Source organism: Bubalus kerabau, chromosome 7, assembly GCF_029407905.1.
Source record: "Bubalus kerabau isolate K-KA32 ecotype Philippines breed swamp buffalo chromosome 7, PCC_UOA_SB_1v2, whole genome shotgun sequence".
Classification (NCBI taxonomy): Eukaryota; Metazoa; Chordata; class Mammalia; order Artiodactyla; family Bovidae; genus Bubalus; species Bubalus kerabau.
Genome location: NC_073630.1, coordinates 9,794,760 through 9,814,308, shown reverse-complemented (window position 1 = coordinate 9,814,308; position 19,549 = coordinate 9,794,760). Strand labels below are relative to the sequence as shown.

Here is a 19,549-nt window from a genome sequence, read left to right as displayed (position 1 = left end):
TAATGTTCTTAAATATCTTCAAAGTGGTAAATATATAATATTTATAGTAATATTAAACTATAGTGTCAAAGATACATATTTAATTTCTAGGACAGAAAGCTTCTTGAAGGCAAATCATTTAAAAAATCTCCAGCACTAGTCCAGTGTCTAGTATAGTTCAGATAAAGGAATAACTAACAATTAAAGAGTTGTATTAGTCAGGGTTCTCCAGACAAACAAGACCAACAGAATACATACAGACATATAAGAGGAGATTTATTGTGGGAATCAATTCATGCAGTTATGGAGAGACAGGAAAGCTGGTTGTATAACTGTTTGAGCCCAAAGGTCTGAGAACCAGGGGAGTTGATGGTGTTCAGTCCCAGAGTCATAAGGTCCAAGAACCAGGAGCTCTGACCTCCAAGGGTAGGAGAAACGGATGTCCCAGCTCCAGAAGAGAGAGAAGTGCCTTACCGTTAGCTTTTTGTTCCATTCTGGCCCTCAACTGATTGGAAGATTCCCACCCGCACTGGTGAGGGTGGATCTCTTCTTAGTCGACTAATTCAACTGGTAACCTCTTCTGGAAATACCCACACAGCCACACCACCAAACAAGTTTTGCCTGGCATTCCCTTAGCCCAGTCAAGTCGACACCTAAAATTAACCATCACAAGAGTGTTTTCAAGTGAAGGTCCATTTAGACCTGTTTCACATCAATGAATAATAAAAGTGATTCATCATCTAACAAATTTATTATCTATATTAATTCATTATGTCCCTATAGAAGTGAAACGTTTGATCTATAATATTTTTCACATTGTTAATCTGATTATCAGCCATTTTATTTATAGCTCATAAAGTCAGCGATAGGCTAGTTCAACTAAAAAAATCATGGTTCCTAAATTGGTAATTTTGGAATTAACAAAATGATATTGTATAGCTGAGCATGATAACTAGAAAGGCATATTTGAGAGCTGTGCTGACTAATACAGTGGCTATGCGCTACATGTGGCTATTTAAATTTAAAAGAATTAAATTAAAACATTAGTTGCACCAGTGGTAACTGCATCGAACAGTACAGATATTTCCATCATCACAGAAGGTTCTCCCAGACATTGCTATTCTAGAGAAAGAATGTATAATCTGAGTCAATTATTGTGTTTTTGTTCAGTTGCTAAGTCGTGTCCAACTCTTGTCTTCTCAGTGTTTATCCAATGACTTAACTGGCATGAATCTGAAGTCTTGCCTCCCTCTTGCTCTAGCGCTGGAGAAGGCACTAACCATGGCGAAAGTATACCTAACGGAAGCAAGAAGGAAATTAAAGGCAAGAAGCAGGATAACATATAAATTCTGCCATCAGCTTTTCTGAGATCAAGAAATTTGTATATAATACACCATAGTTCTTTAGTCTTACAGCTTTTGTGAGCAAAAAGGCCCTTGAAGGAGATACAATAGAACTATGGAGGATTATGTGACCTGTCAGTTGGGTGAACAACCTAAAATCAAATAGTGCAAACAGAAAAAGGCATTAGAAACAACAAATATGAAAGGATATAGGTAAACCCCAAACCATTTAGTAGCAATGTTATCCAACTGCTGCAGAGGATGGAGTTTTCCCTTGATGCTTCCACACTTAGAGGATGGGGATTCCTGCTGCTTTCTTCCTTTCAGCAATCAGCCTTTGAGGGGTCTCTTGATGTCTAGGTTTCCCAGTACAACTACCAGCTCTTCTCTAGGTACTACCCTTGTACTTTGAACTTTTCAACCTAGGATTCCGTTCTCAAACTGAGTCTAACAAAATGACTAATTACATCCAAGGCAATGACACAATATCAGCTATTTAAATGTTCCAGAAAAGTTCCTATTTCCATTACAAACAAATTCATTCCTAACCTCTTGCTGACCTAGTTATGGTAGGTTCATTGTAATTAGATCTCTTAACAGTTACCATCTTTTCTTTTTCAAGCTGCATTTTAACCTGTCTCTTTTTCAAACAAAATGTAATAAATATTAGATTTAAAATATTCACAAAGACAAGCAAAAAGAAAAAGGTGTTTGCCCATGAGTGGGGACATAATTCACTGCAGTGTTTAATCTTTATCTTTTTAAAACGAACTCTAGCTTTGGGAGGAATACTGCAGGAAATAGAAAAAGGAAACAATGTCTCACATGCTTCTAAATGCAGCTGAGATATTTTAAATCAAATATTTAGCCATTTAACCAAAACTTTCACTTTTCATCACCAAGCAATTCTGACAATATGAATTGTCCATATATTGCATTGTGCAACAGGCATCAATTTCATTTTGAGAATAATCAATGGAGAATATACGCAAGAGTATTTTGGCAAGTCTTATTTTGGTGGCTTATTTTGAACCAAGAAAAAAATAATTAAAAATTATAACTTTTACTTTCCCTTCTTAGGCTGCTGTTTACAGTCACTTGCTGGTCATACACCTGGCATAAGACATGTGAGGCCACACTGAGCATACCTCAAAGAAGAACTTTGAGCCTCCTGGAATTAATTTCTGATACATATTTTCTTTAATAGAAGGAGATATTTAATATTTTCTAGTGGTACTGTGGTGTTGAGCTTGGGAGGATGATAATTTTTCCAGAACGTCAGTAAGTTATACACTTGATTCAGAGCTAGTATATATTTCAATATTTTTACTAACATGGAGGGATAGATGAGATAATAAAATGACTGGGTAGTGTGTAGCGGAAGGCCACATTTGAACTATGCTTATTGCCAGAGTTCAGATCTTTGCTGGAACATGTCTATAGGTTGTTTGAAGTCTCTTTGAATGAAGAAAGTAGAAATCTCCTTGGAAAGATCCTTAAAAAAAGAGAGAAATTTAGGTATGACAAAATTATCCCTATAACAAAATATTCACTAGTGGAGTTTCAGTTGTGAATACAACCATGCTGGTCTGGCTCCAATTTAATTCCTGGGGGGAATGGGGCCCATGCTCTCTGCACCTCCAGTTAGCATTTTTTAAAAATAATAAAAGTCTTCTCAAGGTTGTTGCTCCTCATTTAAGGTCCAAAGAATCGGTGTTATACACTGTCAAAGGTGTAGACTGACACTTACAGGCAGATCATCTTCCAGTTCCTTCTTTTTCACACTAGGTGACAATCTTCAATCAAGTCAGACAACATTCAAAGCCCTTAATCTGTTATGGAGATGATGACAGACATAGTCTCTTCCATGAGAACAGTTATGGTCTCTCAGAGAAGACAGATCTCAAAAACAAGTACAACCGTAATTATACAATCACAAGAAGGTAAGAATACATGAGAGGGGATCTAATCTAACAGGAGACTGATAAGAAAATCCTTAGGGTGAGATTTAAGTCGATAGCTACAAAATGAGTCCAGTTAATCAGGTCAGTGGAATATGGAGAAAACATTACAAAGAAGAGCACATGCAAAGACCGGTAGCAAGAATGAATCTACTGTGGTTAAGAACAGAAAGAAGCTAGTGTAGCTGCCGTAAACAGATTGAAGAGGAGGACAGAGGGAGATGAGGCTGCAGAGGCAGACAAGGACAAAATAACAGAGGGCTCTGTCAGCCATAAAAAGGGTTTTCATTCAATTCTAAGAGTAACGGGAAGTCCTAAGAGGGTTTTGAGTAGGAAGTGACATGATTAGGTTTGCTTTATTACAAGTCCACTTTGACTGTTTGTTGCTGAATGGATCACAAGGTAGCCAGAATGGACATGTGGAGCTTACTGCGACAACCAAGCCAAGAGACATTCGTGACTCTAGGTTAGAGTGGTAGCTCTCAAAGTGTTGTCCATGGAACCCTAGGAGGCTCAGAGATGCTTTTTTGAGGTCTGCAAGGTAAAAATCATTTTCATAACAAAACTAAGATGTTATTGACCCTTTAAATTGGCTTGATATTTGCGATGATGGTACAAAAGCAATAGTGGGTAAACTTCTGGAAATTTAGCTCTAATTAAGACTTAGAGTCACTGAATTCTTTATCTGAACATATTCTCATTGGAAACTGCAAGTTTTATTTAAGAATTTCCTTGATGAAGCAGAAACATCACTGATTTTATTAAATCGCATCCTCAGGGACACATATTTTTAATGTTATGTGACAAAATCGTGAAACATATTGCAAAGGGAGCTTAAAGTTACTGCCAGCTTCCCATAGCAGATGCTGTTTTTCTCTTTGTGGTAGCAGAGGTCAGTTGCTCAGTTTACCAGAGGGCTAAAGAAAGACAGCATGAGAGATTAGATGCTCTAAAAGAAGAGATATAAAGACAATGCAGGCATATATAAATATATCTATGGGCATTTATGAGTCACTCTGCAAAGCTATTTAACCTCCCGGTTTTGCCTGTTATGTAGTCACAGATAGGCTCTCAGGGTGACCCCAGAAAGTCATTGTTGAGTATTAACAATGATGTACTAGAGTGGGCTCATCACAGATCAGGAAAATGGATTGTGTTCGTCTTTTCCCAATTCCACATTCGATGATGTCAGGTTGGTAGACCGAGATCAGACACGATGGTGTTCTTTGTGTGCATGCTAAGTTGCTTCAGTCGTGTCCGGCTCTTTGTGACCCATGGACTGTAGCCCACCAGGCTCCTCTGTCCATGGATTCTCCAGGCAAGAATATTGGAGTGGGTTCCCTTCTCCAGGAGATCCCTTCTCCAGGGGATCTTCCCAACCCAGGAATCAGACCCATGTCTCTTATGCCTCCTGCACTGTCAGGCAGGTTCTTTACTACTGGGAAGCCAGGTGTTATTTACCACCACGTTAATGAACAAACAAATGGGGCCTCTTTGATTTTAAAACCCTGGAGAGCCAGTTGTTAAACATTTACCAGCATACCTCTGGTCCAGCCAGGTCTCTAAATTCCTTCTCCCTCTCATGTTCCCGAGACAAATAAATCATCAGCTCTCTCCATCAATCCCCATTCATTTAATAATCTTTGTTTTAAAAGAGAATAGGTGATAACAGTTGGCATTGTTAAATGGAAACATTTGGCATACATGTTCAACAAATATTTGTCGAATGCTGATAACTGAATAAAATGTGGGTCAAAAAAGGCTAAGAATATATATCTTAATTGTTATTGATGTAATATATTGTCTTCCATAGCACATATTTTGAATATAGCATTTATATCATATTAGAGTTACTTGTTTAAATACAAATGCCAAAAATCTAGCTATTGAGATAAGTGATAAAGTCCCTGTGTTCTTTATTTCCAATTTACTTTTATGAAAATATATTTAGAGAAGACTCTAAAATCTTAATTTCTTTTCTTAATGATATATGACTTGTATAGTCCTAGTGTTAACATCCATTTAGTGAAAAAATAGGGACTTGAGCCTTTGAGAAAGCCTCTGTTCGTCATGCTTTATGACGCTCTGCAAAGCCAGCCTTCTCTAGTCAAGAGCCGAAAGAAACAAAAAATGAGCTCGCTAATAATCAATTCCCAGTCATTCTAGGATTAATAGGATAGTTTGTGGCATAGTTTGTTATCTCCATCTTTGCTTCTCTTTATTCTCTTTTTGGCTTCCTGCCACTGAGTTTTCGCATTATTCATTAGAATCCACGCCAGCCAGCGCATGATTGGGGAAATAAAGGGCTCTGAAATGCAAATTTTTCTGTTTACTCTTTGTCAGCAGTGCTTCAGAAAATGTTACTGCAGGAGGAGGTGGTCAAAACAATGAAATGAAACTGGTTTGTATTTATAGGCTTCAAATATTTCATTTAACATAAAGATGCATCCGCTTAACTTTATACATTAAAGATCGGCTGGAAACACTAAAGCTATTAGTAAGTTGTTCAAACTCTCTAAGATTCTTACAAGGTATCAAAAATCTTAAAAATTAGATAATGACCCTTCTTCCTCCAAAAACGCCTTCATGTCTCACAATTTTAAAAAGCATTTCCACAGCAGGTACTTTGTCATGATGAGTGCATTTGAGCATGTTCCCTGGAAGATAAACAAAATGCTGGGCTTCGGTTATAGCAGAGCTCTCCGAAAGAAATAAAGTGACTAGTTAATCCTCAGAGTACTGGAATTTGCTGGACTGTCAGCCAAATGAATATTTAGGAAACTGCCATGTGTTTCTGTGTATAAATGCTCATATTTTGACACTTTGGTTTGAGGAAAGAGCAGAAGGAAGACAAATATGGGACCACTCACCTCAATACAGAAGGTGTTAAGGATTGTAGAGAAATAGTTCCTATTCATGAATACATGTGGGTGTATATGTGGGCGTTGTGGCAGGTGTAGGTGAAGCAAAGAGGGGGAACAGATAACGATTGATTAACATCACTGTCACTGCTGACACTTGGGACTAAGCAGCCAAAGTTCTAAGAGGCTTTTCCTGGTTATCTTCAAGGCTGCCATGATGAAGACCTCTGGCCTGGGTGAGGTTTCTGGCAGTGTGACTGTGAAGAGTTCTTTTTAAACTGATGATGATGCCATTTCTCTAGTTTGAAGATGAAGCTAAGCTTTATTACAGCTCAGTTGTTCTTTTTTGCCTCCCCTCTGAGTGTGTGTGTTTTTCAGCAAGGTCTCTCAGGATACTGGAAAATACCTAGTCACATACAAATAAACACACAGTTACCATTAAATTTCCCGTGCAGCATCTCAGTGTGCAAAAACATATTGTTCTAGGTACAGAAATCTATCTCCCCCAGTCCTCTCATAAATCCAGCCTTGATTATCAGACTTAAACTGAATCAACATCACTGTGTCCCCCAGTCTCTTCCTTCTATAGCAGCCATTCCAGGGCTACACTGGGACTAGGGAGGAAAAAAACAAAACAAAACAAACAAAAAAAACACAAAAAACCCCTCTCTGCTTGCACTAGTTTCGAGGGCATAGAAAAACAGGAGCTGAAAGAAGCAAACCAAGACACCACTGATGCCGTTATGAAGAGACTTAAAAATGCTGTATGATTCCCAGGAGAACTGTTCCCTGACCTGGTCAGGTCAACTTTTGGGGGTGATATGTGATTTCTCTCCTTGAACTAATTAATAGTGAAGATCAACCTTCTACTGTAAAGTAGGGATCAGGAGAAGAGGAGAAGAAATGAGTTTTCTACATTAGTATTAGTTGCAGACATTTTAATTTCACTTTTTAATTTATATTCTTGTCTCTGAATAAAATGCTATTTCAAATATTTAATTCAAGGCACACATTGATGACAAAATGCGATAAAGTACAGCTTTTGACCCTTTATTTAGGCTCCTAGATCTTATTTTTTATTCCTGAAATTTCCCTTGAGTCCTTGGCATAATTCTGTTCCTTTGCCTGCTCTTTAGTTTCTTTTCTTACCAACAGTTTTAGAGTTTGATTTTATGAATCAATTTTACATTGAGTCAGTGGAGGTATGCATTTTGGAAACTTATCTTTGAGCTGTTGTCTTACTTTTCCTGCATCAAGCAGCATCCTCTAATAGACTTCCTTCCCTTAACCTCATGAGACACAAAAATATCTCAGAACATTTTCCAGAACGATGTTTGTATTAGAGATCAAAACTAACATTAGGCAGAAACATCCTCTGTGAAAACAAAAGGGGGGGGGGACAATTAAGTACAGTTTTCAGTCAAAAAAGACCCTATATATATAATTAAAATAAAAATTCAGAATCCTGCAAATGGGTTTGCTGGAATTATATAATCACAAAGGTAAAAAGGAAAACAACACCAAAAAAATCATATTGAATTGCAGTATTGGTTTTTACTTCCTAAAAGGGCTAGGATAAGACTATTAAAGGACTCACCTCAAATTTCAACAAATTAGAAATAATTCATGCTCAATTAACAAATAATTTTTGGTGTCTATCATGTCAAAGTGCTAGGCCTAAAGCTTTTATGAAATACTTTTCTTCTCTTATTGATCAGGATGAAGGATTTAAGCGTCAACCTCTTCAAAACGACCTAAAAGTAATCTTATTAGGAATTTTGTATATATTTAATAATCATTCTCATTTCTATAATAACTTATAAATGTTAATTATAGAAACTGAATGCTAAATATTTGGTTTGAATAATATTCCAAATCAATAAGAAATCAGCAACTGCATCACTATTCCTACTGTTTCATAACCACACAGTTAAGACTAACAAGACTAGAACACACACCTTTAAGAAAGGCCCACCTTCTGTACCTGAGGACCAGCTGACCCATGAGGGCATACAGTTCACACTACAACTCCACATCCAGTAATCCCAGGACTTTCCATTGCAGTTGGATCTGTTTGCTGCCCCCTTGGATCAGCCTCTTGTTACCAGCTAGACTGTGGTTCTATTATACATATTTGGTTTCCCCAACTATAACTCCTTTGTAATTCTTAAGAACAATGACTATTTGCACCATTTATTTCTTTTCTGGATTTTGGCTCCTTCTTTGTTGAACTCCTAACCTAGCTTTAACATGTCAGGCTCTAGTCCCTAAGTTTTGCTGTGTCTGGTCAGTACCCTTATTGAACCCATTTAAGTTATAATGTATTAATAGTTATATATTCAAAAGAGTAAATTTTATAGGATTGACAGTAGTCATGGTATATGCATTTTTATATTTAAATGAAAAACCATTTTTCTGAACTATTTGTTCAAAGCCTGTATTTATTTCTTCTGGTTAAATGCTCTATTTCCTTATCAGTAAAATACTAATAAAAGATGTTTGAGATATAAGTTTAGGTTTAGTTTTTTTTCCTACATTTTGACCACCACCCCCCCCCAATCTTTCTGTAACTATTTGTGATGAAATGATAAATGATAATATATGTAAAGGCACTTCAGAGTGTTCTACAGGTGCTTATGATTATATTATCATTACACACACCTAAGTTTCAGATAAGCCAGTATCTCAGCTTATCACTAAATCTAATTGAGTTGGATTTCTGTAGAAGGTAACTTTTTCACTGCATGAAGTTTCATTTATGAATATATCATTTAGGAAAGAATTTTTATAAGTACTCTATAATGAATAGCATCAAAATGAGTTATAAGAATGAACGTCACTTTCAAATATGCTTACCTTGCTTTTCAGTTTTGTTAATGTGCTGAAAAATCCTGATTAAATACTGAAGATGTGGATGAGGATTTTTGTATTTTTATAATTCCCTTCCCCATTCCTCATATAAAAACAATTTCTTTTCAAACAATATTGTATCTTGGTGAGAACACAAGGTCAACCAACTAAAGCAGTCATATGACAAGTATCTTGAAAAATAGTATGTAATTTACTTAGCAAAAGGGATCTGAATTTTTCTACATTTAAAAAATTTAGGTAAGTGTGAGTTTGGGTGCTGCTGCTAAGTCACTTCAGTCGTGTCTGACTCTGTGCGACCCCATAGATGGCAGCCCACCAGGCTCCGCTGTCCCTGGGATTCTCCAGGCAGATTCATACTATTCCACAGAGCGAAATTTGTATGCTTTTCAAAATATGGGTCAACAGAATTCACTAAACATTTTAAAAATGATATAACTTCCTGTTTGCTTAAGATGTAAGGATCCTGTCACTGTCTACAGAATTTAATTTATAACCCAAGTGGGAATGTATTCAATAAATTTATTTTTTGTTCTAAATAGTATACTCTTGAAAAAATAGCTCTCACTGGACGAAAATTGTTCATAACTATGTAGTTTTTAAACATAAGCGAACAAACATACGGAAATCAGAGTCACATCAGAGAAGCATGACCCAAAACAATTTGCAAGAGGGAAGTTCGTGTATACTCAGAACTCATGGAACTCTAGCCCTGGCTGAAGACTTTGTAAATAAATCTTGTACAGCATAGTGGACTGGAGGTTAGAGGCTATTTAGTATAAATAAGCAAAAACAGAGCTTGTATTTGACATACCCTATTACAGAAGACTTTCCCCCAAGGTTTTCAAGTATTGGAATTCCCAACAGAAAGCCAAATATGTCCTTGGGAGTCTAATGGATGTCATCAATTATTTGACATTTTTAAACATGTATACTGTGACGATGAGCTATGAATTATTTGAAAAATTCTTATGATGTTAATTCTTGGGATTTGTGTGCAATTTTAATTTCCAAATTTGGGATATCATGGAGCCTTATTAAGGGAAAAGATAACTGTCTACTCTGTGCCAAACAGAGTATAAGGTTTTTCATTTATAACTCTCAGTTTCTTGTAACAGCCAACAAGGTAGGCATTCTACCCACAACTTACAGATGAAGCCTCTGAGATCCAAGCTGTAAGAACCAACTTAGTAGGGAGTTCTCAAACTTTTGTTATCATTTATTTATTTGTCTTAAGCAAATAAACTCATGCTTCATTCATTGAGAGATATATGTGTATCTATAACAGACTGAAAAGGACACGCTGTGATTCCCAAATCTGTGGAAATTCCAGAAATGACTGAGTATATGATGGGTCACTGATCCAAGAGATCCCTTTCAAGAATGGGATGATGAAGCAGGAATTTAGAATCTGTAAAAGAAAATCTGGGCAACAGTAGAATATAGACTTATGCATTTGGAAGAAGATACTGTGTATGTATATGTGTGTGTGTGTGTGTGTGTGTGTGTATATATATAGATATATAGATATATAGATATGCTAAGAAACACCGTTTTCCTTCTGTATTCTGTATTCTTTATCCATCTCCTTTGCCCAGTAGTTACTCAACACGTACAAGCCAACCCATCACCAGCTACCATATATTAATACATACAGGTTCAGAAGACATAAAATAGTTCTAGGAACAAGAGGAAATACTACAAGTTTCTCATTCTCCAGTGTCTGGATTCCTGTGGAGGACAACCAGGGAGCCAGGGCAGGGGTTAAGTTCAACTTAGTTCAATTAAGTTATAAAGTATAATTATTCTCAGAAGGCCACCTGTTATGCCCCTCTCTGATTGTTCCTGTCTCCTTCTTCAGGGTTAACTTGAAAAATATGACTGCTCACTTTCACTTTTGGAAACTTGTCCCCGCTAACCCCTGCCCATTTGAGACAAAGATGAGTAGTGCTTATATTAAATCTCTTATTTCGGTTTAAGACTTGACTTATTTGAAGCTCTGACTCTTTTCTTTTGACTCCCTGGCCCAGGCAGTCCTTCAGCAACCTATGACCCAGCAGAAAAAGGATGACAGAGCTGGGGCTGGGGAAGTGTAATCTATAGACAGAGTGATTGTTATAAGCTTGGACGTGGCCTAGTATGAGTCATATCAGTGTCCATCAGGTTCAGTATTTTATTACCAATAGAAAATCTCGAGAGTATGCCATCAAATTTAAAATTTAGGTACATTCCAGCTCCTTTTAATAACATACAATCATAGATGTTTAGGGCTAAAAATGACTTCTGTTTTTCTATTCAGTCTAAAGTCCTCGACTACATTAAAAAGCAAAAATAATAACTCTGACACATGCCAAGTAACGTATGAGGCTTTTTATATACATGTTCTCTATCCATATACTTTACATTGTCTCAACATATTGTAATCATCAGGGTAGAAATCATTGTCCTCTATATAAGAATCTGGCATTCAAAGGATTTAGGGAGATATTAAGATTTGTAATAGGGAGGGAAGCAGACATTTAAAGAAATTACTCCATTTGTACCACAGAAAACATTTCAGGGTACAGAAGTAAACTTGAGGAACATCAGCTGGGGTTTATTGCATTAGTCTCATGAAGTCAAGTTTGGATTAGAGATGGTGGGATGGAGAAAAAGAGACAACAGAATCAATAGAAATTCAGAATATAGAACTAATGAGACTTGACGACAGATTTGTCATGGGAGGTGAGAGAAAGGAGAAGGAAGAGCCAGATTTGGTGCCTTGTTTTCAGCTTGAGCAACTGGCTGGACAGTGGAGACACCAGGAAAGATGAAAGGCAAGATTTGGGAAGTGCAGGTAAAGCAGGGAGCAGAGAAGGGATGCAGGAGGCCAGAAGATCAGGAACTGATTCAGGGAACCTTTTGTTCTTTTTTTAATAAATTTTTCCATTTCTATAATTTATTATTTCTTAATTGTAGTTGATTTACACTGTTTTGGGTGTATAGCAAAGTGATTCAAAAATACATATAGACTTTTTTCAGATTCTGTTTCATTATAGGTTATAACAAGATATTGAATATAGTTCCCTGAGCTGTACAGTAGGCATTTGTTTATCTCTTTTATATATAGTAGCATCTGTTTATCCCAAATCCTAATTTATCCATGCCTGGCTTTCCCTTTTGGTAATCATAAGTTTGTTTCCTATGTCTGTGAGTCTACTTCTGTTTTGTAAATAAGGTCATTTGTATTATTTTAAAAAAAATTTTTTCAAACAGTTTTTAAGACTGGAGATCTGAGAATACATTTTCTACCCAGTGTCCTCTCAGTCTTTTCCCCTGCACTTATTCGTAGGTCAATCCCAAAGGCACTTGGCCCTTGGGTTTAAAATGCAGATGTTAACTGCATTTTCTGGGTAACCGCAGAGATTCATCAACTTGCATAACCAAGAAATCTAGCCTTGGACTTGGCTAGATTTTAGGTAACCTGAGAGAAAGGGTACTGTTGTAGAAGAATTACTGGTGTAATGGGGATCTCATCTCAACCTAAACTGGGATTTGGAATTTTGGTATGTGTCTGACGAAAAGTTGCAGCTGAAAGTTCAAAGAGGCTGTTTTTGGTGCAGTAGTTCACATAGAAGGAAAGTGTCTTCAGAGAGGAGGGTGTCTGAAGAGAGAAATGGAGAGGGACGTGAGTGGACAGAAGGCTGTTTCTTCTATTAAAGGCTCGCACGGAGTTAGTCGGAGCCCTGATGGAGACATGGGCTGCAAGATGGACCTGTTCCCACGGGCACTGAGGCACCTACTATGTGGCTTAGGGGCCATGGTGATGTAGCAGGAGGGAGCTGAGAGAATAACATCATTTTCTCTCAGCACTAAATATTCTGCTCCATTCTCTTTCTTGCATGGGTTCTAAGAAGTCAGCTGTGATTCTTATCTTTATTTCTCTATAAATGAGGTGCTCCCCCCGGCTTTTTTCAGGATTTTTTCTTCATCTATGGTTTTTCATAACTTGCAAATGTATAGCATTTTTGTTTTTGGTATTTGTCCTGCTTTTCTCTGAGCTTCCTAAATCTGTCTTGGCACATTTACATTAACCTGGGCAAGTGTCTAGTCATTATTATTCCAAATATGTCTTCTGTTCCTTTTTCTCCTCTCCTTCCTATAGTGCATACATTACACTTTTTGTAGTTGTCCCTAAGTCCTTGGATACTCTGTTCTGTTTTGTTCAGTCTTCCTTTTCTTGGTTTTGCTTTTTGAGGATTGCTCATCTGTTCTTCAACGCTGTCTACTTTATTCATTACAGCCCTTAACACATTACTCATCGGTGTTTTACGTTTCTGGTCTGATAATTCCAATATCCCTGCCATATTTGGTTTTGATACTTGTCCTATCTCTTCAAACTGTGGGGTTTTTTGCCATTTGCTATGCTGTGTAATTTTTCTTGATATCTGAACATGACTTAGTTGTAAAAGAAACTGCTGTAAATAGTTCTTTATTAATATAGTGGTGAGCTTTCAGGGGAGGGGACGAGTTCTCTGGTTTTGTGATTAGGTCTCCGTCTTTTAGGAGATGGTGCCTCTGCACTGTGAAGGAGCATCCTTTCACCACATCGAGGCATAACACAGCCTTGTTCTGAGAGAACCAAAACCGTTTGGGATTAAGGGGTTTTACTTTGTGAGTACCAGAACAGGAATCAGCACAGCGAGTAGGGAGCCAGTGTTAAGTACCCCTCTCAAGTGGCTCTCCTAGCCAGGACTGAAGCAGGGGATGACAGGCAGAAAAATCTCGGAGGAGTGCTCTCTTGCGCTACGCTTTTGGGGACTATGGAGATGTGTGGATGAAGCCCTCAAGTGCATGCGGAGGACGATGCGAGTTGTTACTGTGGCTCTGTTTGTAAGCACAGAGTGGTGAGACCTGGGGGAAAGGTGGACTACATGAGAAAAGGAGTTTCCAAGCTGAGGTGTCCCTCAGAGTAACTTGGGACTTTTTAAAAAAGACCTCTGCCCAGGTCCTACTTGTAGGGTTTCTGTTCTAGAAAGCCTAGGGTGACAACTGTGTTATGAAACGGCTCTGTGAGTAACTCTGATGCTTATTCCTGATTAAAAACTACTGCCTTAAATTTATTAGAGTTGAGTCATTTGATGCTAGTCAAATAGCTAGCAAAAGAAAAAGAAGTTAGATTTTTGGAGAGATTTCCCTTTTTGACTTTATTGTTTTATATTTTTCTCCCCTTCTCCCCAGCTATCCACATTCTCACTAAAACAGCTTCCTTTCCCTGGTATTGGTTTTTGTAATTTCTCACTGAAGGCTTCTCTGAAGAAGAATTATTGGGAGGCCCACCCAGTCTTACTTTAGATTCTCCATAGTTGGACTCAGATAAAAAGAAAAATCAAGAACGTAAACATCCTTTTTTTTTTTTCCTTAGAAGAAAATGGTTCACAATTTTGTTTGACCAGTTCAGTGTTAAACAATTGTGTGAATATTTTTCTTGAAACATCCACTCTCTTCTACTGCTATTTCCACAGCTCACTCTACTGTTATTTTTGCTTAAATTATCAATGGAATTTAGACATCAAAGCACGTTCACTTCATTTCTCCATTCTGGCTCCACAGGCTCCAAAGTTGTGAGCCACAAAAATGATCCCTCACCATACATCATTTCTGTAGAAGGTAAAGCAGGATTTTTTTCTCTTGTAGAATCTATAGTATCGAAAATAAACTATGTTAGGGATTTAATTCCTGATGAATACATCCTTTATTCCACAATTTTACCCATAATTTTCAATCCAACTGAATTCTAGTCTTCTCGAAATCAAGTTAAAATAACTGTATAACAATTTTTTCAGTGCAAAAATTTCAAATGTCAATTCTATTAAATGGAGGTGAAAATTACATTAGGAATTAAACAATTTTTCCCCCCAATTATTCTCCAGGAATTAAAGAAGAAAACATAGACCAAGCTCCAGTTTGAAAGAGCCATAATTCAGCACACTCTGTATTACTTCTCAGAGAAAGAAATCTGAGTTTCTAAAGGAAGAAACAATGCATTAAGTGCTGGGGGAAAGAAAAATGAGGGTCTCCAGTCTTGGGAAGGTAGTGCCCTGAGGCAGACTGACCCAATCAGCTGTTGACAGAGGGACATCACTGCCGTGCTGAAGGGAGCGCATGCTTAGTCACTCAGTCGTGTCTGACTGTTCGTGAATCCATGGACTATATAGACTGCCAGGCTCCTCTGTCCACAGATGCTCCAGGGAAAAATACCGAAATGGGTTGCCATGCCCTTCTCCAGGGGATCTTCCCGACCCAGGGATTAAACCCACATCTCATGAAGTCTCCTGCATTGGCAGGTGGGTTCTTTACCACGGGTGCCACCTGGGAAGCCCTGAAGTTAGGGCTAGGCATATACTTTCTACCCTGAACTCTCTGGTATCTTCGTATTACCCAGAATACATAGCAGGGTCAACGAATATGTCCTTGAACAATGTAAAAAAAAGAAAGAAGAAAAACCTTCCATTTCTCAATGCTAATTAATTTAAAATTCAAATTTTATTTACATTCTTCAGTGAAGGGATCATGTGGTTTAATGTATACAGTAGCATATGAATAGTGGCTATGCCAAAAAGAGGTTTGGGGAACCATCTTTTAGTGCCCTAACCCACCCTCAGTTACCCACAAATTTATTAATATGTTTACCAGTTAAACAACTGCCATTCTCTTAATGCATGAAAATCATCTTTTGAAAAAGTTCTTGTTTTCACTGATCTGTGGTTTGTAATTTAGATAGAAACAATTGAGACAAGTCTCCTAACTTCCCCACCTCCACTTCCTGCTGCCCCTTAATTCCCCTTCTTGTGAACATGCTGACCCCAGCAGATATGTGAATAAGTGATATGTGAATAAGCGGATAAGTGCATATGGAAACATGAACTTCAGTGTTCACTCTACTGAATACTACTAGTATTCCATAAAGACCCAAACTTCTGTGCAAATAAAATCCTTACTAAAGGAAAAGAGACAAAGATGATTTTCTGGAGAACAGAAGGACTCAAATTAACTGTGTATACAGTATATGCTCCATGGATGACTGGGAGACGTCATATATCACGTAAGCAGCATTTGTTATCTCATTTTTATATAGTTGTGGTTTATAGGAAAGCTATACTGAAAAATAAAGAAATGAAAGGGATTATCTGTGGATTTCTTCTTTTTATTCTTAAATTGATTTGGGCTTACTTTTTGAGGATTTCCACCCACAGTCTATTTCTACACATCTGCATCCCACACACAGCAAGTGGAGGAAAAGAAGAGTACATTTTACAACTTCGGAGACGAATTAAATAGGTGTTTGCCTGGAGAAGTACTTATCATGATGTTTAAAATGTTCTGTAATAGTTATTTGACAAGAACCTCAGATTCTTCTGTTTCTGGGAACTCAAAGGAAAGTAAGAGCTGTAGCTGATTTTGAGACTGATGTTTGTGCAAAATGAGGACACAACTGAGGTTGAATTGCCACTCTGAGATTTCCCTTAAGGTATTGCTTAGTTTCTGTTTCATCAAAAGTATAGCAAGGAGTCACTATGTGTAAAATATCGTAGTTTGGGGGTGGATGGAAAGAGGAAGTCGACATAGCCCTTACTTCCCTGGTGGCTCAGACAGTAAAGTGTCTGCCCGCAATGTGGGAGACCTGGGTTCGATCCCTGGGTCGGGAGGATCCCCTGAAGAAGGAAATGGCAACCCACTCCAGTAGTCTTGCCTAGAAAATTCCATGGATGAAGGTGCCTGGTCGGCTACAGTCCATGGGATTGCAAAGAGTCGGACACAACTGAGCAGCTTCACTTTTTTGCTTTCAAAGGAGATTTTAACCCAATGAGGGTGACAGACTGGAGGGAGTACACAAAAAGGGTTTAGGGAGTGAACAAGATGGAAGCTGGGGGGGAAATGCTGAAGGTGAGCTCAGAAGAGAAGGCTGTACAGTCTTTGGTGTGTTGTTGGGGATGTCTTTTAATCCCCATCTTACAGACTGAACAATATGTTATACTACCTAAGTTGGAAGGGGGACTTGTAAATATATCTCACTTGAATCTGAAATCTGATCTCACTCAGTAATCCCACCCATAATATTTACTATTTTAATAGTATCTATAATCTCAGTGGTTCTTAATCTTTGGAACAGTTTGCATCCTTTAGAAAACATGAATAAACTATGATTCTTTCCCACGGGAGAAGAGGGGAGGAAGAAGCACATGAAAAAATTCAGGGACTTCTTCCTGAAGTACTGGACAATCACTTAACTTCTCTATGTCTCAATTTCTCAGGCAGGGAATGGCAAAGGCTATTCCATAAAGTACTTGAGAAAATTACATAAAATATTTATCTACCATGTACCTATGGTCAGTTAACTTATGACAAAGGAGGAAAGAATATACAATGGAGAAAAAGTTTCTTCAATAATTGGTGCTGGGTTAAAAGGACAGTTGCATGTAAAAGAATAAAATTAGAACATTCTTTAATATCATACACAAAAATAAACTCAAAATGGATTAAAAATCATTTAGTAAAATCAGATACTATAAAACTCCTAGAAGAAAACATAGGCAGAACACTCTTAGACATAAACTGTAGCAATATCTTTTTGGATCCATCTCCTACAGTAATGGAAAAAAGAACAAAAATAAACAAATGGAATGCAATTAAACTTAAAAGCTTTTGCACAGCAAAGGAAACCATAAACAAAATGAAAAAACAACCTACAAACTGGGAGAAAATATTTGCAAATGATGCAACCAACAAAGATTAGTCTCTAAAATATACAAACAGCTCATCTAGCTCAAGATAAAAAAAAAAAAAAACCAATTAAAAAAATGGGCAGAAGACCTAAGTAGACATTTCTCCAAAGAAATATGCATATGTGTGTGTGTGTATATATATACATATATAAAACTTAATCACTTTTCTGTACACTTGAAACTAACACAACTTTGTAAATCAACTGTACTTCAATAAAAAAATAATTATATAAAGTACCTAGCACTGATCCCAGAGCAAATATTCAGCAAATGACATGCATTATTTTATTCTTTCTTTCTTCCTTTTCCCTGGAAGATGTGTTCTTTCCTTCGCTGGGACTGATGAGACAGTGATAAGACTGAGGGGTCAAACAGGGGCTGTTCACCAAGTAAGGTGGAGGAGAAAAGGGGATAGATAAGTTTCATGCCCAGGCATGAAATATGATAGAAAAAGGAATTTCAGGAACTTCATAGGAAGTTATCTGTGGGACTCTCTGGGAGAATACTGTAAAGGATCTATGAAGATGCTGCTCTAGATGTAAATATTTTGTGGGTTTACTATAATAGTAATACTAAATAGCATCAGTTTCAATAATAATGACAAATGCACACTTACAGAGAACTTACTATGTGCCAGGCACTGTGTTTAACTTAGCTTACATAGATCACCTCATTTAATCCTTACAACAATATGAAATGATACAGTACATCATATCTCATCTGAAGTTCTAAAAAAAAAAAAAAAAACTTTGAAAACGAAAATTTTGAAATAATTGACAGCAAAATCTGACCTGAACTGACATGAGTATATTAGTCTTTATTTATCCCATTAAAAGTAAATATTTGCACATTTAGCTATAGAAGTCTTAATGTTTGGTCAAGGGGTGGTTCATGCCCTACTAGGGTAATGTCCTTGCCATTCTAAAAAATGTCTTTAAATTTCAAAATTTGCCTAGACTACAGAATTTCAGATAAGGAGTTTTTGAAAAGAACTAACATTTATTGAGAACATGCTATTTGCCAGGTTTGGGTCCTAGTTTCTACTTATGTTAATGAATTTATCCTCATCATAATCCTCAGAGGTGGATATATTTAGCATCCTTCCTGCTTTATAGTTGAAGTGACTATACAAAGTACAGAGAAGTCAAAGGAACTCAAGGGTACCAGCTAGTAACTTAGATACACAGAATTTGAACACAGATAATCTGGATCTGAGAAGCTTTTGCCTAATCGCTACACATACTGCCTCATTTATATTATTACAATTGTTATCCTCATTCTACAGATGAAAATTCTGAAAATTAAAGGTAATTTTAAATTAAAAAGTGAAATTTAGGAGTAATTATATCTAAGATAAAGTGTTTATGTGATCTTGGGCAAGTTATTTAACTGTTCTGTGCCTCAACTTTCCTTTCTGTAAAATAGAGACATTAATAATACATACCACATGGATTGTTATGGGGAGTAAGGTAGGTTAAAACACTTAGAGAAATGTCTGATATACTCCATGAAATCAACACAGATTAGCCCTTACTATTATTACAACTAGGACATGTGGATGCCAGAAGGGAGGAGAAGGATATAATGAAAGTTAATCCTCATGCAAAGATTTACTATAAAGAAGGTAAAAGAGACAATATTTTTCTTTCAGATATTAAATCAGTGCTTGCTTTATTTTTTGTTCCCTAGCCCTGAGGTGTTTAATGGCTGCCTATCTGTTCAATCAATGGCTTCAGAGAGCAGGTACAGAACAAAGAAGTCTTTTATTTCTC

At 37.1% G+C, this 19,549-nt stretch overlaps 1 long non-coding RNA gene across 1 annotated transcript in view; it reads left to right on the top strand.

Annotated features, from left to right (window-relative positions):
- Positions 1-3,499: 3,499 nt before the first annotated feature.
- The window catches only part of LOC129657433 (uncharacterized), a 41,163-nt gene continuing 25,113 nt past the window's right edge, over positions 3,500-19,549 (top strand). The window contains exon 1 of the long non-coding RNA XR_008716717.1: positions 3,500-3,824. This is a non-coding gene — a long non-coding RNA (uncharacterized LOC129657433). The remainder of the gene's footprint in view (positions 3,825-19,549) is intronic.